The sequence below is a fragment of the Rhipicephalus microplus genome, chromosome 4 (assembly GCF_043290135.1).
Source record: "Rhipicephalus microplus isolate Deutch F79 chromosome 4, USDA_Rmic, whole genome shotgun sequence".
NCBI lineage: Eukaryota > Metazoa > Arthropoda > Arachnida > Ixodida > Ixodidae > Rhipicephalus > Rhipicephalus microplus.
Window position 1 is genome coordinate 17210439 of NC_134703.1, and position 24082 is coordinate 17234520.

At 47.9% G+C, this 24082-nt stretch overlaps 1 long non-coding RNA gene across 1 annotated transcript in view; it reads right to left on the minus strand.

The window, feature by feature from the left end:
- Nucleotides 1-787: 787 nt before the first annotated feature.
- Nucleotides 788-24082, minus strand: part of LOC142814181 (uncharacterized) — a 103424-nt gene continuing 80129 nt past the window's right edge. The window contains exon 2 of the long non-coding RNA XR_012894835.1: nt 788-3644. This is a non-coding gene — a long non-coding RNA (uncharacterized LOC142814181). The remainder of the gene's footprint in view (nt 3645-24082) is intronic.

Sequence of the window (24082 nt, forward strand, 5' to 3'; positions counted from 1 at the left end):
CTGCACATGTACCATAATGAGGACGCGCGCACTTAAGAAGAAGTCTTCTTCGTGTTGTTCTTTGAGCTCTTGATATTATCTTGTCGGCATTAAGGCTCATGAGTTTTTTTAATCTACACTCTGTCCCCCATCCGGTGCGCATACTGTGATGATAGGGCCGGAGCAGAAGGGGGACGATCCCCGCGTCCCACTTTTTTCGCATCGCTTGTGACAAATGTCAACAGCACTTGAGCACGCCAGTGAGAGCTCCGTGGTTCCCAGTGATTCTGGCCATTCACTTACCTACGTGGGATGAAATGAAGACCACATGATTCGATATTTAGCACATCGGTGCCAGTGTCTCAAGTGCTAGAGCTCATGACCGACAGGCTTTCAAAATCCTATATTTTTGTTATTTCTTCAGTCTCGTCGCATTCAAACAGGGTTGGTGGGAAGCTTATGGATTCATTCATTCACACATACTCGCAGTAAGATATATAAACAAGTGGTTAAAGTCTAAGAAATAAGAGGACACGAACAAACAGCGAGGTTTTTGAGTCCTCCTTTACCTTGTGCTCCATCTTCCACGCTGTTTTTGTATGTGCCCTGTCATACCGACCCACCCGAGAATCTTTTTTCGGGGGATCACTACCCATGAAATTTGAGGCAGTTCCATGCAGTGCTCAAAAAGACATACACCTGTCCTGCATTATCCTCTCACGTTGACCTTTGGTTGGCACTATCCCAGTGCGTCGTGGTTGGTGCACAGACGACCTCTTTAGAACACATATAAGTGAATGCAAAGACATTTCTAAATATCGCTGCATTTATTTACCTTAGCTTACCGCTCGCCGCCTGTATGCAGCAGCGCTAAGGACGGGACGTGTGCATAACACGAAATGATTAAGTCGGACTGAAATGTATGAAATGTATTGGTTCTGTTGATTACCAGGACAGCAGCACATGAAAGCTACAACCACATGATCTATATTTCGTTGACTCGTCACCTTGGACAAACGTTGCCTTTGAGCACACCAGCGGCTTGCTATACTAAATACAATAACGTGAAACCAGCTGTTGGTTTATACAGCGGTGATCACCATGGAAGCTAACAAAAAATAGATTCTGCAAAAAATGCGAAATCCACAACATAGAGTCTCGCGAATTAGTATCTTTTTTCGTTTCCCTTGTGTTCACTGCGCGCAACTTAGAAGGAAATCCGAAGCTTTCCTGCGAGGTCTTTCTATTGAAGTAGTATGGGCCATGTGCTATGCCCAAGTAAGGCGCCGATTACTTCAGCTTTTGAAATTTGGAAACAGCAGCCTGAGAGTTCACCTCATTTGCTCTACACGTGCCGAAGTCTATTCTAGATAGTCCTCATACGTTATAGGATCTGCGGATAACACCCGATAAAACATTGCACAGGTATGCGGTGAATAAATACGGTAACTATTCCCGCTACGATATCTGTCTTGTTAAATTTGTTTAATAACTACTATGACACCGCCAGCATCCCATGCTATCAGCGATTATCCCTACCCTTTTTTCTTCATTATTTCGCTTAGACGTGTGGGTCGGTTAAGGTTGCACGATGGGCTAGGTGGTTATCGCCGTATTCAATGTATACGCTCTGTCTGTGTTATCTGTTTTCGGCTCAGTCCTTCTTACACGCTCTATACATCGGGTACAGTTCGAATAGCTGACAGGCCGACAAATGAATGTCTCCCGCTAATTCATAAGAATATCAGCCATCGCTCGCGGTACAGCCCGTCCATGCGTCTTACCCGGCACAATGACACTAATTGGCCCTGAATCGTGCTAGATAGTGTCAGTCGCTGTGCGTTGCTTGCTTGATTGCATCTATTACGAACAACAATGTTCATACAAACAGCAGCGAAACCTCTACTGCTAGAAACAGAGTGCTCAAGTTATTCTGTAAATTCACGAAGCACCGTCAGCAGCTTTTGTTAGTGAAACGGCCTTACTTAACAATGTCTGCAAATTTTTTTGTAGAGCGAACTTTTGTTTGTCGGTAAATAAATGTATACTTAATATTCATTCAGAATGTGGCTGTCAACTTGACGTCAACTGAACAAATAGTCGTTGAGTCATGGCATGCCACGAAGTGCCAACTTTGGTCCTCGACGCCTGTGATGAGCGACTTATCCTACTCCAAGCACCAGCCCGCCAATCTGCTTCTTTCTCACCTTCAACTTGAGGATGTAAGATATATCGAGACATACTAATTCAGAAGTTCCATGAAGTTCAGAAGTTCCTCTCAAGAAAGAAAAAAATCTTGATGACCTTCTGTCCAAGTCAACACACAAAGTATGCACAGCAAGTGGAAACGCGTTATGTGAAACACAACCGTAAAACGTTACATAGGACTGAAATTATCAGTGATAAATTAGCAGATCGTGTGTTATCTACCATAGTGATCGTGACTGTACTAGGACATCACAGTACAATGAGTGAGCGTTTCAAGAAGACACGTCCGGCTAGGTGTTGGTATTACACAGTACGCACAACGTTACTGTGTTGCAAAAGACCATCAAGCAAAATTTTAGAAGCCAACTGAAGCCCCTTTCATATCATGGCTAAAAAAAAACTACAAGGTCCATATCACGAGAACGTAAGCACAAACACATATCCATGATTGTAGTTCCTTGTGGTATAAGTTTGAAGCAGCTCCAACACAACAACAAAGCAGTAGTTCATGGAGTTAGGTCAATATGGTGCCGTAAGCTTTTCACACTTTTCTTTGCATCTCATCACAAGAGTATTCTTAGGTTACACATCGTTTGCTGAGATATGTTAAACATCTCTAAGAATACAATGATCTTTCCTACTTACCTCAATTCATTTGGTTTTTTTTTGCGTTTCCGAAGAATAAGCACTGGAACCTTGTCAGAACAAACTTATTGACTTTCTATACTTATTTGCGGAACTTAGTCGTGGAAGTTACGAAAATTCTGCCTTTTAAAGCAACATTGAATTACATTATTACAAAGCCCATATAGTGTCTCTTTGCTCAAATTGGTAAGCGAACAATGCGAAATTATGGCGACACAGCATAGTTGGCACTGGAAACAACGCTGAGTTGGGCACTAGGTAGGGCATAGTCTGTGGCATGCGTCTTCTCCACACGTTCGGCAGTTAAATCAACACGGCTGGGTCAACTTGAGTCACTGGCGACCGAATCACTCCACACCGATCTCCCTCACTCACAACACCACGGGAGGCGAAGCAGTCCATTCTTGCACACATTATGAACAGCACATGAGCGCTGTTATAGAAACCAAGGTGGTTGCATCAAGACACGTGCGAGCTGGGGCTGACACGGCAGGGCATTCACATCTTGGCTGGCTGTTTCCCCGTGTGAAATTCATTCAAAATGACCACCGACAGAATTACTCAGGACAGTTCTTAACTGTGCTACGCACACACCATACGAGGTGTGTGAGCTGGTCAAGATTTGAGATGCGGGGCGCGTTTTCGATCCATTTCACAGTGCCGGACGTCTCCCGCTTCGAAATGTGGTTGGCCTAGTGGCCCCTCTTTTTCGTAGATGTTGACTGGATCCGCTCACAGGGGGTTCCGGTGAAGAGTGTAGTGAGTGCCTCTAGGTCTCAGTGACGTCTGACGCTCCAGAGGGGAAAGTCCATCTGCACAGAGAAATTTGAGAACAATATTACTATTCAAGATTAGGTTCGGTTGTCTTACGTGCGAAGGGCACACAATGTTTATGAGGCATACCATTGCAAATTTGGCTTAATTATTTTTATAATATCGCGCTAGAGCGGCCCACAACGTGGTAGAGCGTGTTCCGAAGGTACTAATAAAGTTCATCCATTCATCGATTCATTGATTTGAAGTTCTTAACGAGCACATTAATCTGTGGTGGTGTTTTAGATGTACGATTGTCGGTATGCGACCAGCATGGCCAAAATTGAAATCCGCTTATTCGAGCTTATCAGAGCAACAGTATAGCACCTTGGACACAGCACCTGGCATTTAAGATGCAAACAAGAACAAGAACTTCCGCGAAAGAGGAAGCAACGAATGCGATAGCAGCATTACTGAATGTTCTATGAAGTAAGGCTAGCAGCTAGCTCCTTTAGCAGACGATGTCGTAGTTGAAGAAAACGCTGCCCTGAGAAAACACTGCACTTGTAGTGATCAAAAGAACCTTGGTGTTCTCTATCGTTTGAAATGCAAGCTAAGCCGTGAGAACACAACATCTACACAGGTGTCAGCCGTGTACTGATCGCCATCAAGACAGCGAGTGTGCGACTTTGTTCTAGCGCTCAAAGAGTACGCAGTTTTTGCCGGAGCCCTACGGCGCTCCGCTTCAGGACATCCATACAGTCTTTCGCGTGGCTGAAGTCCGCCGCTGAAATTGCTGTTCCCTTCATGTGGCATCGTTGACTGTCCTCGCATGCTCTCACTTGTACCTATAACACATGATGCGCAAGGCGACGTCATCACCTTTGAACTTCATACAGGACGTCACACATTCGGTAAATTGCACCTGAAATGTTCACGTAATTTCTATCCCAATAAAAAAAGCTACAGTGGTGCGTCTGAGCCGTATTTATCGTGTAATGTTTCCTTAATCACGTGATGTCAAAGAAGAGTTTGGTGCCACTTTATCTACGTCAACACTATACACAAATGGCTACGTGCTGTGCGCTGGAGATCGGCAGTCAATGCTCCCGAGAACAAGTGAGTCATATAAAGCGCCGCACGCGGCGTGGAAATCCCAATAAATGATCAAAGCCTTCTGAAAATTGGTTTCTCTTCTCTCGGCTAATGACAGAGGAAACTCAAAAATCACTCGTAGAAAGTCATCTATACGCTATTGGCTGATTTTAACACGGTGCGCTGTCATTACAGGGATCGCCGCGGGAGGCCGTGACTTGTCCACGCGTGTGCGCGCGATCACCCTGAAAAAGCCGCGTATTCAAAGAAAAAAAAAACGCCCCCACATCCCCGAAGGCAATCGAGAGAGATAGATAGAGAGAGAAAGATAGAAAATTTTTATTTCAATCATAGAGAAATGTCGGGTGGGGCTCTCAGTCCAGAGCTCCAACGGCCACTGCTGCGTCCCGCGCCCGATGAACCAGCGCCCGCTGGCCACTCGGGCTTTCATCACACAGTACGGCCTCCAAGTCTTGTAAGGTAGGAATAGTCAAGTCAAGTCAAGTTTATTTCCAACAACATCAAGTCGGAGGTCCTTAGGCGAAAAGATGTCGGAGACATCTTGAGAGAGCCCATGAACCCTTCAAGAGCAGCAGGCATTTTACAAAAATATTGCGTAATTCACTGTACATGCATAGGCAATATAAAAGCTTAGTTCTTTTTCCTTTTAGTGAACAAAATAAACACACCATTTCACGTGGGTCACAAATCTTGTACGCACATGCGCAAAAACAACAATTTTTATACAAAAGAAGAACACGTGAAAAAACATGATAACATAAGATAGCTAGTGCTATTTGAGCAGTTTCTATATCTGTAGCAACATACTTCGCACATGTTTCTTGAATTTACGTTCAGGCAGTTCGAAGTCAATACCAGTTAAAAGTTTGTTCAATACTGTTGGTATCTGGTGGTGTAGAAGGCATTCTCCGTAACGTGTGCGAGAAAAGGGAACTGGTCTTAGTTGATTTCGGAGAGTGTATCGGCATGTGCTGTCAATTGAATGCCGATGAAGTTTGTTTTTCTGAGTACAAAGTATTAGTTTATATGCGTAAAGGTCACGTGCTCTAATAAGATCATGATTTATGAAGAGCTGATGAGTTCGTAGTTCGCTAGAAAGCCCATAAAAATTTTCGAATATTCTAAGAACTTTTTTCTGTAACATCTCTAGTTTGTTGAGGTTCTGAGCAGACGTTTTTGCCCATACTAGGGCACAGTAAGATAACCGAGAATAGAAATGGGCGTAGTATATAGCCTTTTTAAGCCATAATGGTACAAGGTATGATAGCTTATACATGCAACCTACAGTTTTGCCTAATTCAGAGACCAGTTTTGACACATGCGTATTCCACGACATGTTTTCCTCAAACCATACTCCTAGAAATTTTTGCGTTTTAACACATTCCAGCGCGGTGCCCTGAAAGGAGAACTTCAGATTAATGCATGGCTTATTAGGAGGCCTAAATATAACATATTTTGTTTTACTTGCGTTTAAGTCAAGCTTGTTTTCATGGAGCCACAGTTCCAGGTGTCTTAAATAATTAGATACAGTAACTTGAAGATCGGCCATTGTATCAGCACTGACAAAAGGCATTCGTGTCATCTGCGTACATGAGTAGTTTTTCTGTGTAAGGAATATTACATATATCATCTACATAAAGTATAAATAACAAGGGTCCTAGGATAGAACCTTGTGGAACGCCTTGCTTAAGTTCTGTTGCTGCTGACGCTAAGCTACCGAGTTTAACATATTGTTTTCTATCAGATAAGTAATTCATAATTAGTTTAAGAGCAGCGCCACGCAATCCGTAGTCAAATAATTTTCCTTCTAGAATGTCGTGTTTTATGCTATCGAAAGCCTTCCTCAGGTCAAGGAACAGTCCAACTGTATATAGTCTTTTTTCAAAATTGTTTAGTATCACCTCTTTTACGTTTATTAGGGCTAATTCAGTGGACTTTCCTTTCTGGAAACCATACTGAGCAGTGTTTATTATTTGATACTTTGAAAGAAAGTTCCTTAGTCAACAATTTATGGCACTCTCAAATACCTTCGATAGCACTGGTAAAACAGAAATTGGCCTACAATTTGAAATGTCATTCAAAGCACCGCCTTTGTGCACAGGACATACGCGCGCCAGCTTGAGTTCAGAGGGGAAAATACCAGAAACTAACATGCAAATAATAATATGAGCCTAGGGCTCCGATATAAGGTCCGCAACGTGCTTCAAGGGCGCTGCGCTTAATTCATCAGCGCCTGTTGCTACATTGTTTTGTAGTCTAATTACCAAGCTGTGAACCTCAGAAGGTGTTACTGGACTTAGACTGATTGTGTTAGGCTCTCTCGTTCTACGGGTAATCCTTTCTTGCGTACAATGTCCTGAAGGAGGCACATAATCACCAGAATGGGCAAAATATTCGTTCATAGCCGTAATAGCTGCATCGTCGCTCATATCTTGGAGAAGGCTTTTACATTAATACGCATTTTACTTTCGGTAAATTGGCCCAGATTATTCACTTCGTTCCACAGTTTACGAGGATCATTATAAATCTTCACGAAAAAGCATTCATAATAAATCTTCTTAGCTTTGCGAATGTCGGCATGTAGCTTATTGCGATACGTTTTGAATTTTTTCAGCACCTCTAGGTCACGTGTTTGAACAAACTTGTGATACATTTTGTTTTTTGTTTTGATTCTTTTGTGAAGATTAGTGTTGATCCATGGCTTATGAATTTTCTTTTTCTTTACTGTGTGCTTCACCATGGGAAAACTGTTATCATAACATGCTTTGAGATAGCGCGAGAAAGCGCTATATGCGCGATCTGAATCTTGCCCTGCGTTCAGAAAAGACCAGTCCGTAAGGGCTATTTCTGAGTAAAATTTTTCCTGGGTGAGCTGGTTTATGACGCGGTACGTTGTTTTTTCATTGTACCTAGGCTCATTCGTTGCAGTGGAAAAAAGAGCAAAAACGGCTAAGTGGTCACTAAGGTCAAGTGAAAGTAAGCCTGTAAAAGTCTTATTCGTCCGCACGTTTGTGATACAGACGTTCAGAAGACTGGCGCTATGGTCTGTGATTCAGCTTGGTAGACCGATAGGGTTCAGACAACGATAGCTGGACAGAATAGTTTCGAATTTCATAGTGGCAACGTCTTCGCTTAGCATATTGATATTTACGTCACCCATCAGAGAAAATGGCACGCGGAACAAGTGAAGCTCAGATATAATGGTTTCAAAAGTAGCGAGAAAATCGGACTTGCTGCTTGTGGGTGGCAGATACACTACAGTAACTAGAACATTTGGTAACCGGATTGTAATACATTCAATGGTAGTGGTCACAAAGGTTATCTCATTAATAATATCATGAGCAATACAGTCCTTCACGTACAAAGCAACACTTCCGCCACGACTATTAGTCCTGGTAACACCATTTTATTTGTAAGACTGTAGTCGTGGAGGACTGTCATTAGGAGCGAGCCATGTTTCGGAAAGCAAAAGTACATCGAATTTTATAGCTAAGGAATCAAGGAACATTCTGAGATCAGAAACCTTATTTTGAATACTGCGCACGTTCAAATGTAAAGCACTGAAGTGTCTTCCAATATGCGTGACCACTCTGTTAAAACTGTCTGCATCATGGTATTGACAACTGTCAAATAACGCCATTTCGCAGCAGGCTGTACCAATTCAGAGTGCCAATTCGATACCTAGCGGCACATCTTGTCCAAATCATCGCGTTCAGCAATTCTCAGCACCTCTGATGATTCCGTTTTCCTGGCAAAAATTTTTTCATTGCGCGTCCAAACGTATTTCTAGGAGAGGAGTTGGCAGGGCGCCTGGCTGGCGAACGCTGATATTCCAGCGTTACGTGCAATAACGTCGGTACCGCTCCACAGCCAGGGCATTTGTCAGGATAAGAAGTGGGATGGAGCATGTGGAGAAAATAGAGGTTCGGAAATGTGTTCGCCTGCAGTTGACGCACCGCAGTCGCATTTTCTAATGTTAGCGTGTGGTGTGGTGGAGGGTACCAAATGCGTTCTAGTCTGTAGTAATCGAGAGTGTCTCAATATTCTAGAAGTTCAATGTTTGTGTTTTCCTCATCGGGGTTGAAGAGCTCTTCCTTCGGATCCCGGTTAGTCAGTGCTTGGGTAGCTGCACGAGCGCAGTCATGACCGGGGAGAAAGGCGTGCCCAGGGGTCCAGACAAGCAGGAACTTGTGTGGTGTGCGGACTGCAGTGTTTGAAATTCGGTGTGTATGCTGCGAGACAATACCCCGTGTGAAGGCACGGCAGGCATCCATTGAGTCTGTAAAGATTAGAATAACATCTGTGTGAGGAAGGTTTATGACAGCTTGGGAAATCGCCAGAGTGACGGCAAACTCTTCGCCCTCGAATATGTTCTTTGTAGGTATGCTGATTTAGCCTACTACGTCGTGAGCATTGTTCACCACTGCTCCAACTGTAAAACTGCGGGAGTGGTGTCTAGCGGCGTTGCAGTATAAGAGAGTGTTTGGAGGAGATTGATTTTTCACCTTTCCCCGCCGGCGCTGAGCGTTGCGCTCAGCGTGCATATTGCGTGGAAGTGACGCAAATGTAATAATTTTTGTGGGCCGTAGTATGCCTATACAGCATCAGTTAAATAAAAAGGAAAAGTTATGTTTCCTGTATAAAGGCCAGAAGTGCCAAGTCAGGTGGTCGGCTGCAGGGTGGTGGTGAAGGCCGCGTAGGTGGCGAGTGCGAGCCTGGTGAAGACCCGGGCAGGTTCCCAATAGGAGATCAAGCGTTGCCTCTGTGACTGGGGCAACGCAGAATGTGCATGTCGTTGGGGGAGGCTGTGCACCGGATTTCCATGTAGCCTGGATTGCAGGAGTCAAGGCGGCGCCCACACGAATCCTCCTAAGCGCAACCTCCTCTCGGCGAGTCAAGCCACCAGGAAGGTATAATTCATGCCGAGGAATGAGTGCACGCGTGGAGCGCCGGGGGATTTTTTTGTGCACGAGTCAGCTGTCCTTTGGGGACAAACGAAGTAGAGGCGGTGGGTGTTGAACAGCTGCTGGATGGCAAGCGGCATCTCCTTCCAATTGAGACGGTGCTGACCGGCGGGTACACAATACGTGGACAGGACAGGTACACGAGTGAATTAGTCGTTGTATATCAGAGGCTATATAGAGGGAGCTGGTCACTTTTTGCAGCTATCGAACAGCCTGCGTGGAGTACGTAAATACAAGCAATTTATCGTGTGAGAAAGAATCTATTTAGGATATCATAACTGTTAACCCGTCCCGTATCGCAGTGAGCTCCACTAATATGGATGGGAACGGTGCTTCTGTTACGTAAAAACAGATATGTTCAGTTTCAGCTAGCACGGGGCATACAAGACTGGTGTGTAGAACTCAGTTATCGATACCTGCGTCTACGTATACCACTAGTAAGTTGTCGGTGGTAGTGACGACGCCCTCCTGCACCACTTGTCGGGTGGATTGGCGCAGGCGGATCAGGGGTCAGTTATCGCTGGCCTGTGCCTAGAGCCATGGTGGAACTTCTGCCAATGGTGCGTTCGGCTGTGGCAGCGTTGAATAATAGTAGTGAGCTAGAGCTGCCACCACAGGAACGGCTTGACGCTTTAGGTAGCGCGCGACTCGACGCTGGTGTACAATTTCGTCGATGGTGTTGAGCTGCGCTTCCGCCTGGAGGATCGCAATAGGTGTTATACGAGGAAGGCACGTAATCGCCTTCATGGAATCTTGGTTGGCGGTTTCAAGCAAGTCCCAGTCTCTCAATGTCAGTCATTGAAACTGAGCTTGTTAAACGAGCCGTGGTTGTAATAAGATTGATGGCACCAAAATACGGGCCATTCGAGAACAGGCACCTCCTGTCTTTTGAGAGATGCGACGAATGAGACGGAGTGTATTGACACTCCGTCTCATTCGTCGGAGCGTATTGGCACTCCGACGAAAAGAGCGAACCCACGCATTCGCAGAGCCAGGTGTGTCCAGTTTGACCCCGAGCACACGGATTGTGGATACAGGGGTGAAGGTGTGGCCATTTAGGCTCAAACAAATCGGCGTCTGCAGGAGGCGACGGCAACCTTGTCTGTTGGTGAAACTCATGAGTGCAATTTTCGTGAAAAATAATGTCATTCCTATGCGCGCACCAGTTATACACCTTGTCCAGAGCCCTCTGGAGTGCCTCCTGTTATCATTGCAGGTCTGGACATGGTGTCCACACAGTCAAAGCATCCGCATACAGGAGAAAAAAGCATCTGGAATCTGTGCTAGTTGCCACGCGAGAGGCAACAGGGCAACATTAAAAGCATCGTGGCCAGCACCGAGCCCTGTGGAACACCCCGCTTCATTACAAAGTGCCCGGTTCGTTCCTTGCCTACTCAGATGTAGAAGGTATGGTGTTACAGAAAAGACACAACAAACTCGCAGATGCGAGGCGGAAGTTGAAGCCATTGCATTATGCAAATGATCGCAGAGTGGCTGACGTTGTCGTAGGCCTTATGAACGTCCATGGCGAGAAGGGTTCGAATGCTGCGTGATCTTCTTCCCACAAGAACCATGGACGTCAAACGATCTAGACCATCTTCCGTGCCCAGAGGCAGTCGAAAGGCAATCTGGGCCGGATGGTACCTAGTGTACTTTTCCAGCCACCAGGAGCTGCGCTACGCCAACATGCGTTCAAGAAGCTTGCACAACGTACATGTTAGAGCAATCGGCCGAAGATTAAGGAGGTCTCAGGTGCTTTCGCGGCTTTCGTATTGGCACATCTTCGGCATGCTTTCCCGATTCAGGCAGCTCTCCGGTTATCCAGATGCGTTAAGTGTGTCCAGCAGCCACTGCAGAGCTGGGCTATCCATGTTTTAGGAACGAAGCTCCTTATGGCGTGGCTTGTGCGTCCCTCGTAGTACGTAACCACCAGTGGCACATACTCGAAATAGCGGTCCTTACGATTTTGACCTCCAAGGTGGTTCTGGTGAGAGATTTCTTCTGTGCGTTGTTGAACAATAAAAGATAGTGCTCAATGCACATTTTAATGGCTGCTAAGGGGGAATGAGAGACAGGAGCATTCGGCCTTTAGGTAACGCGCACGCTGCGATCCCCATTAGCAGCTATTGGCATGTACATTTAGCACGATCTGACAACAAAGGGTTGCTACGTTGTACTCGCTGGGTGTAACCTCCTTGGTTTTAGAAAGGTTTAGCGAGCGTTGGGCCGCATAGCCATGAATACAGTGAACAAGTATATACCATGAACTCGAGGTGGTTAAAGGTGGGAAGTAAACCCGAAGCGCAAGCCGTAGGAAAGTGTGCATGTGCCACCTCCCGTTTAGTCCTTGAAATGTCCGCTGGATGGCGGTGCTTCTATATGGAGAATATATGATGAAAAGATGCGAGATGGTGGTACTTGGAGTGCTGAATAGATGGACGAACGGACACACAGACAGATGCATGGATGGACGCATGAACGGACGCAGGCGTGGATGCATGAACGAACGCAGGGACGGACGCACGAACAGACGCACGCACGGACGGGTGGGTGGATGGACGCATGGACGGTTACACAGACGTACGCAGGAACGGACGGAAGCAAGAACGAATGGACGGACGAATGCTTCGCCCCACTCCCCATCATTCACTCCGTGGATATGCTGCCATTTTTTGAACACTTCATAGGAAATCCCATCTGGTCCTTGTGCCTTGCGTATTTTTGCCTGGTCAATTCCTGCCTGGAGCTCCGCCATCGTGTACGGCGTTTGAATGCCTTCGATGTCTGACTGACTAGGGGTCGCGCCAACCTCCGGAGGTAGGTTACACGGACAGTGTACACGAACCTGTGCCCACCACAGTGTGGTGGGGACAGGTTGTAGGCAGGGAAAAAGCCTTAACTATTTCTGGAGTGAACTGGCTTGGCGTGCATCCAGAAGACAGACACGCACTGGCCGCTGGGTCCGGCGTACGGGTGCCTAATTTCATGCTCCGGAACGTTCGTCATATTGAGGTGGTTGAAGACGATGGACCGAGTGACGCACATCTGTCCACCCACCGTTACCGGGCAAAACACTTCTCGCAGCGACGCGCTGCAGTGGTGAGTCTGTTGAAGTTATCACGAAGCTCAGTGGCTGCTGGATCTTGGTTTAAGGCTAGCTCTGCACGACGGCATACTGCCCACAGACGCAGAAGATGCAAAATTTGGATGTGGTCGCTTCTCCTCTACCCATCTTGACTGAGTGGCGGCTTGTACAGCTCTGGTTAACAGCTGCAATAGATCAGACGTTGTTTCCGCAATCAAGGCGTTCATTTCCTTGAGGAAGAAGTCCCAGTTGGTTCTGTGGCACCGACGTCGGAGGCGACGCTGGTTAAACGTGGCCAAACTGATTATCAAAGAATGGAGATCACTCCCCCAGCAGTCTGGTTCTAGGTCCCACGAAACGTCACACATGCCCAACCACCAAGAGAGATTGGGCGCATAAGGTGGAGCAGAGGGATGATACCACTGACGTGTAGAAGTGGCCGGGGCATTCAGAAGGACAAAGTGTACGTCTGTAAATATGTCAATCACGAAGTTGCCTCTAGCACAGGAAGAAGGGTAGCCCCACGACTGATGAGGTGCAATGAAGTCTCCCCCAACTAGCACTGGGCACCCAGGGTAGGTTGACGCAGGTGAGCCAGCCACCCGAAACGCAATCGAGGAGTGCTGCTACCATACGGACGCACGTAAACTGAAAGCACAATCACGTCAGTACGCGGAAGTCTGAGGAGCACTGCCACCACTTCTTGCCACTGGTTACACCATGGCAGCAGGGGAACTTGCGTTTAGGGATATGTAGTCACAACATACACTGCAGCCTTGCCTGGAGGTCTCAACGCATTAGTGCTGCGTCGATCAGGGATAGTTGGGTAAGCATACGCAGTGAATCCTGGGATGCGTGGAAGCGAATTCGTTTCCTGTAGAAGCAGGCATCAAGCGGGGAGCTTCCCCAGTGCACGGCTATAGCGAAGCTCACCAACTTTATTTGCAAGTCCCCGGCAGTTTCACTGCAGGACACAGTGATGGTGCGTTGCTTTTGAAAGAGCGGTCATTGCGGTGGAAGGTTCGTGAGCAACACCTTTCAAAGCTCTTGGAGTTGCCGGGCAACAAAGTGGAGGAGCTTTGCCGGAGTCATCTTGAGTGGTGCTGACGCGCTTGCAGAGGATGATTTCGGAACAGAAGCAGCGTACGGCACGTCTGTACCACACATTGTAATTGGTCCAGCGGGTCAAGCAAGATGGGCTCTGCGTCGAAAGAGGCGCTTGACTTCCATTTGGAGCTGCGCTATCTGTTGGTGAAGCTTCGCCAGATTGTCTGTCGTCGTAACACTCAATTTAGGCATGTACGCTGCCTGCTGAACGTGTTTTTGCCCGCTGGACAGCGTCGCTGTACGTGGGGGCTTCATAGCAAGCATTGTCAGATTTACCAATGCTTGTGTGCCCTCTTCGGAGGGAAACAACAGTTCAAACCGATTGCTAGTCGGAATGTCCGCATCCCTTTCTTCTTGTGTCACTGAACGCTGGAGGCACTTGCGTTGGCGATGGGCTTTGAGAGCCTTCTGTTTAACTGGACAATCTTCGGACGTTATATCATCATAGTCCACTTGGCAGAGCCCGCAGTTGTACGTGTGCGTCTCGGCGGACTGCATGGAAGTGTCTGCGAGCTGGGGACAAAAATCTCGCATGTGACCGGTACGAAAACGCCGATAGCTGTGTACCACACCGGTCTTGTACACATAAAATTGCAGGATGTACACATAATACGTAATGCGGCTTGGTGGCGTTCGAGGACCTTAGAGAGTGACAGGGCACGTGCGTCCACGGCCCATATAACGAGCTGTGACGATCTTGTGAGTCGAGCAGGTCAAAGCAGCAGCAAGGCCCTCCCACAATTTTCCTGGCTCAACCTCAAAACCACATACCGACCCAAGTCCGAGCCCGAACTCAAGTACGCTTCCCCTTGCACGGTACAATCAGCTGTGACTGGCAGAGTTCGCAGTTGGGTGAGGCGGTCAACATCCGCTAGCGAACACACCCATACGGATACGCTGTTGGTGGGATGGTGAATACAGAAACCTTGAAACGCGGTGGTGTTGAGGCAGGCGTCGAAGGCTGACTGAAGGAGGCGATTTGACAATTTTGATACGTCGAAGCACTCACGTACTATTGTGACGACCTTGTACTTAGACACGGTGGAGGGTGAGGCAACAGCTGCCGGAGAGAGGCATTCCCGCTTGCTTGCTGGTGTAACTGAAGCAGACAAATCAGCTGTTTTAAGTGTTAATACACTTTATAAGCGACCCCAAACCATCCACCGCCGTCGGCGGCGTCCGCAGTCTTCTCTCTATCTTTAAAAGAAAAAGGACTTGGCGGGCCGCAGCGCGACGCTCTACCGAATAAGCCACGGACGCGACGCTGATATCGGTGTCAGTAACGCGCCTTATACTCCCTCCCCCTTCGCTCACTCCTCCGCTCTCCTCGCTCGCTGCAGCTGCGCGCGCACCCCTCTCTCTCGCACGCCCGCCTACTCTCTCAGTCTCCCGTCGAGAGCGGGTCGTGCGATGAATGTCCTGGAGGCAACACTACCATCAACAACGAATGCAGTACAACCGAATACCAGCACTGCACCCGTCGTTGGAGGTGACGGTACCGCGGTGGTTTCGCCGACGTTGGAAAAGACAAGGCGGCGCTGCGAAGGGCTCGTGAGACCGAAAGTAAGCGGGCGAAGCGTGCAGCGGATGCCGAACTGCGTGCTCGCGAGGCCAAGAGCAAGCGGGCGAAGCGTGCAGCGGATGCCAAACTGCGCGCTCGCGAGGCCGAGGACAAGCGGGCGAAGCGTGCAGAGGATGCCAAACTTCGCGCTCGCGAGGCCGAGGACAAGCGGGCGAAGCGTGCAGCGGATGGAGAACTGCGCGCTCGCGAGGCCGAGATGAGGCCTCAGCATCGAGCCGCGAACGCGGCCCAAGAAGGGGAACGACAATGCAAGCGTCAGGCGGAGAAGGGCGATGAAGGCCGGCGTCAAGACGCCGCTCGCAATCGTCAACGGCGAGTGGGCGTTCCCGAAGCCGTTCGAGCCAGTGAACGTGCCACGCGTGAGAGGGTGCGAGCCCTGGACTTTGCTCGTCCAGACGCGTCGTGAAGTGTAAATAAATAATACTTCGTATATAATGTTTCTGTGTACAAATGCTTCATGACAAACAACACTTAAATTCATTAATTACACTTTAATCATCATCATCAGTAATAAAACTCCCAAGCATTTCCCCGAGGGTGAACATGGTTAAGTGCGAATGCACGGGGTGATGCTATGAGGGGGAGTAAAGTTAAAATCCGTTGGCATTCGCCAGTGAGTTAACGTTAACTCCCCCGTGTGATCACGTTCCCAGGAATTCCCAGGAACCATTACACCATAAAGGCACCATAGTGTGATTAATAAATATAATAGTGCGAATTAATAAATACCCCTCATAGCATCACCCCGTGCATTCGCACCTAACCATGTTCACCCTCGGGGAAATGCTTGGGATTTTTTATATTTTTTATTCAGCCACGCGTTTCGCACTGTGTTTCGGAGCGGAGGCTGGATGTGATGGCTGTATCATAAGCTCCGGTGCAGCCGTTGATATTGGTTCCCATGAAAAACGTGGGAGCATTGCCGCCGCCAGATGCGACCAGCGAGACGCCGGAACTGTCCTGGCGAGCGTCCCGCGCACAACGTTGAAGTGAACGGCGCCAAGGGTGGTTAGTCCTGGTCGTCGATAGTGTCCGGAAGAAGAGAGCCTGGGGGTGTGACCCCAAGGCCTCGTAAGGGGCGTCCAGCAGATCTGTCCTTAGCCGGTGGGACCAGACAGCATGGCGTCGTTGCGTTGAGCCAGGGCGCAAACAGTGCGGGAACGCTGGTGGTGCGATGGTCACGCGAGCCGATGCTATCAGCTGATATTCACGGAGCTGTCGAAACGCGTCTGATCTCGTCGGCAGCTCAGCTGCGTCTTGACTGTACTTCTTGCTCGGAAGTCACTGGGTAGCTGTTTTCCTGAAGTGCTGTATCCACATCAATTCGGAGGGTACCCTAGCCTGACGAGTAGCTGCTCTCCCTCTTGGGTGCTGCGCAGTCTTCGTAGCTAACTATTACGTTGTGCTTCGGTGAGTTCTCTCAGGTTGTTGTGTACTCCCATGGCTAGGAGACGGTTGGTGGATGCGTACGTAGGTAGTCCAAGCGCCGCCTTGACGGCTCTACGGAGGCGATTGATTGATATGTGGGGTTTAACGTCCCAAAACCAGCATGTGATTATAGAGGCGCCGTAGTGGAGGGCTCCGGAAACGTGCACCCAAATCTGAGCACACGGGCCTACAACATTTCCGCCTCCATCGGAAATGCAGCCGCCGCAGCCGGGATTTGATCCCGCGACCTGTGGGTCAGCAGCCGAGTACCTTAGCCACTAGACCACCACGGCGGGGCCGCTCTACGGAGGCGAATGTCCAGTCTTCTCTCTTGTGCAAGCGTTCGAGTTTGATAAGGGACCTGGTAGGTGATGCGGCTTACTATGCAGGAATTAACTATACGTAAAATGTCTTGCTACTGAAGTCCGTGCCTTAGGTTGGTGAAGGGCGGGTCATATGCGTGATTTGAGAAGCATGCTGTTCTAATATTTTCGTGGTGTGCATTGCCTTGAGATCAGCTTGTATATGAAGACCAAGGATGCAGTGTTTCTGTACGCAAGGAATTACAAGGTCTGTCCTCTAAAGTGACTATGATTTGCGGGCTGTTGTCGGGCTTTCGCTGGGGACGACGAATGAGTAGAAGTTCCGACTTATTTGCAGAGCACGTTAGACCACCTGCTCGTGCGTATGCTTGAACTCTACTGCTTCTTGGAGGGCATCTTGTATTTGTCCGTCTGAGCCTTTGGTCACCCATTTCGTGACGTCGCCCACGTATAAAGCATGTCGCAGACTTGGACTGGTGGCGAGTAGAGGTGGTAATTTAGCCATGACGATGTTGAAAAGCGTCGGGGATAACACCGATCCTTGTGGCGTGTCTTTACCCACGAGCTAGATGATGTCAATGCGAAGAGAGCCTAGTCTTATGGTTTCCGTCCCGTTTGTTAGGAATGATTTCACATAGTCGTAAACTTGTCGTCCACAACGTGTCGACGCGAGATTCTCCAGTATTAGGTCATGCAAGACGTTGTCAAACGCATCGCAGATGTCCAAGGCAAGCAGAGCTCTAGTTTGCGTAGAACTGAGCGTGTCCATTACTTTCTCTTTTAGTTGGAGAAGTACGTCTTGCGTGGAAAGACGGGCCCGGTACCCAAACAGTGTGTCCGGAAAAAACCCGTGGGCTTCAAGATATGGTTGCAGTCTTTGGAGGACGACGTGCTCCATCATTTCACCGAGGCAAGACGTCAACGAGATTTGTAGCAGGTTTCCAAGCTCTAGGGGTTTGCTGGGCTTAAGAATTAGTGTTATTTTTGCGTGTCTTCATTCCTGGGGTAAGGTTCCGGATTCCCAGTGAGTGTTGTAAAAATTTGTTGGCTGTTCTAGAGCTTCATCGTTGAGGTTTCGTATGAGAGAGTATTGGACGTTGTCTTTCCTTGGTGCTGTGTCGCGCTTGATATTCAGAAGGGCAGCTCGAACTTCCTGCACAGTGATATCAGCATCGAGCGGGGTTGACTCTGTATATGGGTAGTTTTTATATTTTGGCCGAGGGCCTGCAGCGATGTACTTTTCTTGAAGCTTTGAAAGATGCCGTTGTCGTCCCCATCCTGCTTGCGAAGATGTGTTTGAATGGTACTGCTCCTGTAGGACGTGGTACTTTTTGGGTCAACAAGGGCCCTTAGTATGGCCCACGGGCGCGCAGTGCTCAGCGTTCCATCAAGTGACTTACAAAAGTTGTGCCAATTGTTCATCGTGCGCTCTGTGGCGTATTGTTTGGCTTACAACGTGACCTGAGCAATGCGAAGTTTAAGCTTGCGATTGTGTCTTTGCCTACGCCAGCGTTTTATGAGGCTTCAGCGTGCTTCCCAAATGTGCAGAAGGTGCCTGTCTACATCTCGAATTGCGGTTGTTGTGCCTTTACTCTTGGTTGCTTTATCAAGGTCAGCTTGCAGGCACTGTAGCCATTCACTTAAAGGTTTTCCATTGTTGTCAGTCTGAGCACGTTGTTTTCTAAATGTATCCCAATTAGTGAGACGGACCTTCCGCTCTGGAGCACGGGGGTTGGAGATGTGCAGTGTAGTGAAAATGATGCAATGATCACTACCTTACGTTTCATGTAGATATGACCAGTTATAATTGCTTACTCCCCTTACAAAGAATAGGTCAAGGCACGTATCTCTGGTTACGCTGGTTCCGATTCTGGTTGGCTATTGCGGATCGGTGAGCAGTGTAAATCTGTGATGACAGGTGAGGCGTTCTAACTTGTCACCTTTACGTGTGGCCGATAGGTATCCCCATAACCTGTGTGGGGTGTTGAAATCTCCAACCACTGCAAGTTGTTCCGCTAGCTTGCAGGTTTCTCGTGTAAGGTACCCGAAGTCATCCCTCTTAGATTTAGGGGAGCTGTAGATTTTAAGTATAAACTTGCTTTGCTGACTGCGTTTCTGAGGAATACTTTCAACAAGCACACGCAGAATCGATGACGTCAGTGTGTATTCTATAGTTGCCAAGTGTTTGGATACGAGTATAGAGACAAGTGATGGTGTTTGTTGCTCTGTGTATGTATGGAAGCCCGAGAGAGTAGGTGAGCAGTGCGTCTCCTGCAGAGCCACGATATCCGGAGAGTGCGCGAAAGTGGCAGTGCACTGTTGCAAGGAGCTCCTCTTTCGTCGAAACCCCCTGCAGTTCCAGTGCCACATGGTGAAGGCAGGACTAGGGGAGCCCATCTTGCTCTCTTTGGTCTGTGTCCCGAGTTAAAAGTGATGGGTGGTGTCACTTGGTCAGACTTTTGGAGTTTGTAGCTAGGGGCAATGAGTCTTAGGACCCTGTACTAAATGATGCGGAGATTTCTTGTATGTGCTGCTTTAGCTCTGTTACAAGTGCTTGGGTATGGGCCTTTCACATATCCCTAAGTTCTGCACAGAAATCATTATTTGCCTGTGTAATCATGCTGGTTACTTCAACCTTGAGCGAGTCCCTCTGTGTTGTGAGGGCTTCTTGCAGCACTTGCTTATTGTAGTCATGTGCGTTTTAAGTGAGAGGTACGTTGCGGTGGTTGTGTGATGAGGGTGGATGAGATGAATTAGGTAAAGATTTCAGGCTGGGAGGCGCCGCTGCCCAACTCATCTTTGCCGAAGGCGTCTGTCCAGCGGGCACTGGCTGTTGGCTGGTGGTAATTCTAGTCTCTCCACACCCGCGGCTCTGTTCTTTTAGGGGATCAGTCCCAGGGTGGTTGTGCTGGTTTTAGATGCGGTTGCTGGCGTGTTGTTTAAGGATTCTAAGGCCCTGTCGTGATACTTCTCTCTGCTCTTGGATTGGCTGCGCCTCGTTCGGGACCTCAGCTGGTGTTCCTTGGGTGGTGATGTAGGTGGTGGTTCTAAGGCGTTCGCCTCCAGTGCCTTCTTGACGTAACGCTTGTTTAGAGATTTCTGTTCCCTTTCAGGTCATTTGGGGTGCGTAGCTGGGTGGTCACCTTTGCAGTGGAAGCATTGAGTTGTACAGCTGTGCTCCAGCGCTGGTGTCTCAACCCACATTCTTGGCATCGGCCTTTTGTCGGGTTGGACATACGTCGGCCCGGTGTCTAAATGCAAGGCACATTGTGCAAACTTATTTGCGAGGTCGGTGAATGTTGCATCGGTGTACCGCGCGGTAGTGGTAGACATAACGTGGAACTTGAAGGCCTCCAAAAGTTATCAACGCCGTGTTTGTAGATCCCATCATTCGGGTGTGCAAGACTTTGTCGTCGGGTACGTAGATGTTGTCGAGTAGTTCGGTGGGTGAAGTATTCTTCTCGGGGCCGATGATGACTCCCTCGCAAGAATTGTCTGAAGTGGCTACATAAGCTTGCATTTCATATCTCTGCGATCCTAGATTTATTGCAGTGACGGCTTGCAACCTTGTAGCAATAGTTTCGTCTGGTGTACTCGTTATGGCTACGGTGCATTCCGCTGGGATGCAAAAAAAGAGCTTGTTGACTGTTTCTCCTGGCAGCCCAGCAGCCATACTGGTGGCGCGTGCCACCACGTGAAGTGCCTATTCACCCTGGCGAAGGCCTCCTCGTGGTAGGGAAACCATCTTCAAGTCATGCACAGGTAGGGGTGGTGGCTACAGGGTCACTTGATTTTTTGCAGGCAAGAGCTCGGGTGCGGAATTCGTTGTGGTCTCTGGCTTGCGTCGGCACCTAGCAGTGAACCAAGAACCATCGTCCGGATCTACTGGATATTCGTTGGAGTCTGCAGTATCAATTGCTGGTTATTCGATGGTAGAAACCAGAGAAGCCATGCCTATGCAGTGTAGATCAGGCACACACCGAATGTCACTGCAACGCGCTCGGCATTCGCACGAACGTGGCCAAGCACCGAAAGTTGCAGCGGTGTCAGTGCGGTGTGACGGAGATGCCGATGTATCGGCCATGCTTGGTCACCAGAAAATTGTTAAGGAGAGCACTTCCACGTTTCGAAACACTTTGAACAGGCTTGGCTGTGAAAGTTCTCACCGGAAATTCCAAAGTAGGTCTGTTCAACGAGAGTGTCGTGGACAAAGACCAATGGAAGCATCCAAGGACTGGGAGGAGCGATAGAAAAACACGTCCGTTCAGTTCCACGGTAGAGTGAAGAGTCGGAAATCATGAGGAAATGCGAATTCATTGCTTGGCGTTCACAACGGCGTTTCGCGCGTGAGAAGCGAGCGTTAGAAAATAATGTTATTTTTCTTACACCGTGCAGCCAATGGTGCCGTTCACCATTCGTCGCATTTTCCTGTCGCGAGAAACGTGGTACGCGTTTCCAGCTGTTTCCAGCTTTATAGCTAGCGGGCACGGTTACAAAATACTATGAAGTCAACACAATAAACAGCGCTCTCGGCTCGGCGTTGGTGCTTCACAGCGGCGTCTTGAGCACACACTTCAGGATGTTCTTGAGAGGCACCCAGCGAGGGAACGGTCTAGAGCGAGGCGCGAGTGGACGAGGAAGTGGGGCGCAGGGAGGAGAGAGATCGAATGGCGGGCGATCAGGAGCGGTGAGGCACTGCAACTGTCATTGTACCTGACAACCATAATATCAGCGTCTGATCAACACAAGTGCTACACAAATGCTGGCAGCCCAAACACGTTCCGCACGCACGGCATTGATGCAGTGGCAAGTCACGTTCAAGTGAAGGAGGTGTGGGCTCCGGTTGCCAAATGCGAGGATAAGCGCGCGCGCCCGCAGCTGTAGCTATGGGATAGGGTGGGAGACAGATCCCGACGGACGCCTGACATAGCCCGACTATGAAATGCATTCGCATATAAAAAAGACAAAGTGCTCAAGGTCACGAGGCATACGTGAAACATTTTATTTGCCCATGTCATTCCTCCCTGCTTAGCTTCCAGCACTTTTCTCAGGGTGAGAGAAGTGAAAATGCGATTGCAGCGTGTGCAATCCATTGTATCTCCACTCGTATTGGATGGATTCTTAAAATTTTTCAGCATTAGACTCGCAAGACAATACGGTCTTTTAATGAATTATTTCCACGGTTACTTGAAAAAGTGTTTCAGGGCCCCTTTAGAAAACGCGGAATCTGCGCACAAGAGTTCTCTGTCATTTTGTGCGCACATGATTTCGTTATTGTCTGCTTGAGGCAAGACATGGACATTTCGTTTTTACAACCTTATAGTGCTTCGACGATAAATTCAACAGTGATTTTGGTTATCTCGCAGAATGTTTCCAGCAAACATGGTTCTTCTGGAACGTTAAATAACTGTCTAGAAATTGTTTTACCCTATTCCGAGGCAATTCTTTAGTAACGTTCAGCCCTGCTTTATCCAATTAAAATTTTTCGCTCACTATAATCATGCACATAACAAAATACCTATGTCATAGAACTACCCAAGGTTCCTTCGAAACGTTGGACAATCTTGCTAAGGTATAAATCATGAAGAACAGGAGCTACCCTAGAACCAATACGTATTCCTAATTTCTGCCCATGAACGCCTTCCTTCCAACCTTCCAGCATTCACTTTCAATGCATAGAAAGAATTCCTAAAAAAGCCACCTTCGAAATGCCACATTTATCGGTGAAAGCAGTCTTGTGCCCTTGTTTATTAATACACTCATTAACAAACCTTAACAAGCCCCCATGCGGCAAGAAGTAATAAAGTTCTTCAATATCAATGCTGAAATATTGAAAGCTACCACAATTCTTTTTTGAAACGAACTTCACTTATGCGTGACACGCATACGAAAGAGGTATGAAAAACTGAAAACATGATAAGCAGTTCTGCAAATATCTAGAAACAGCGGCTTGCCAGGTGCCTCTTTCTTAAACAATTGCTCAGAAAGGATGTCGTTCGTATGTGTTTTCGATGAGAAAAATAATTCTAAGGTATGTGATTTGACCATCTTGACATTGCAAGCTATTCTCTTAAGGTTATGTTTTGACATAAGGTCAGGAGCACGTTGCCTAACTACCGGTAGCTTGAGTGTTAACGCCCTAATGTCCTTTATCATGAGTGCTGATGTTTTTGTCAAGAAAATAATGTCTGGCATATTTATGAAATTCCCTTTCTGCGGTGAAATCACTGGTCTGAGTTTCTCGCGCACAAAATAAAAGCCGGATAGGGTCAGAGTTTAAAATGCGTATTAGTTCCCATGATACTAGCAATGCCGCTTGAAATACGCTGCGAGTGCTCTTCGTGATCTAGTCTAGTAATAGTACGTGAACGCATTTGTTGCTTTGAGGTTCCGTATAAAACGGTATTTTGGGCCTAAGGCTAGCATTTTGCAGTGGCTATCATCTAAGACAGCTCCACCAAGGACTAACAATTTATTTTGCGGAGAAACAGTGGAAAAAAATATTTCTCTTACATGATTGAAGTTCTAGAGAGAGAGAGAGATAAAGATGCAAGGAAAGGCAGGGAGGTTAACCAGACGCACATCCGGTTTGCTACCCTGCACTGGGGAAGGGATAAAGAGGAGAAAAGAGGTTGCAGAAAGATGAGAAGGTACACACAATCTAGAAGTTTTGCACTTCAGAGGGAATTCCGTATGCAGGTTAGCTACCCTCATGCAGTCGGCGTACAGCTGCTTCTGGTGGTGATCGTCACGTAGAGTAAAGCAATGGGCATTGAGGCATTTCTGATGAAATTTTACTTGACGACACGGGTTTGCACACAATAAGGCACGAATTATCCCGGCATATCCCGTTGATGGTTGCGGAAAGTCGCACAAAAGTGGTACTTTTGTG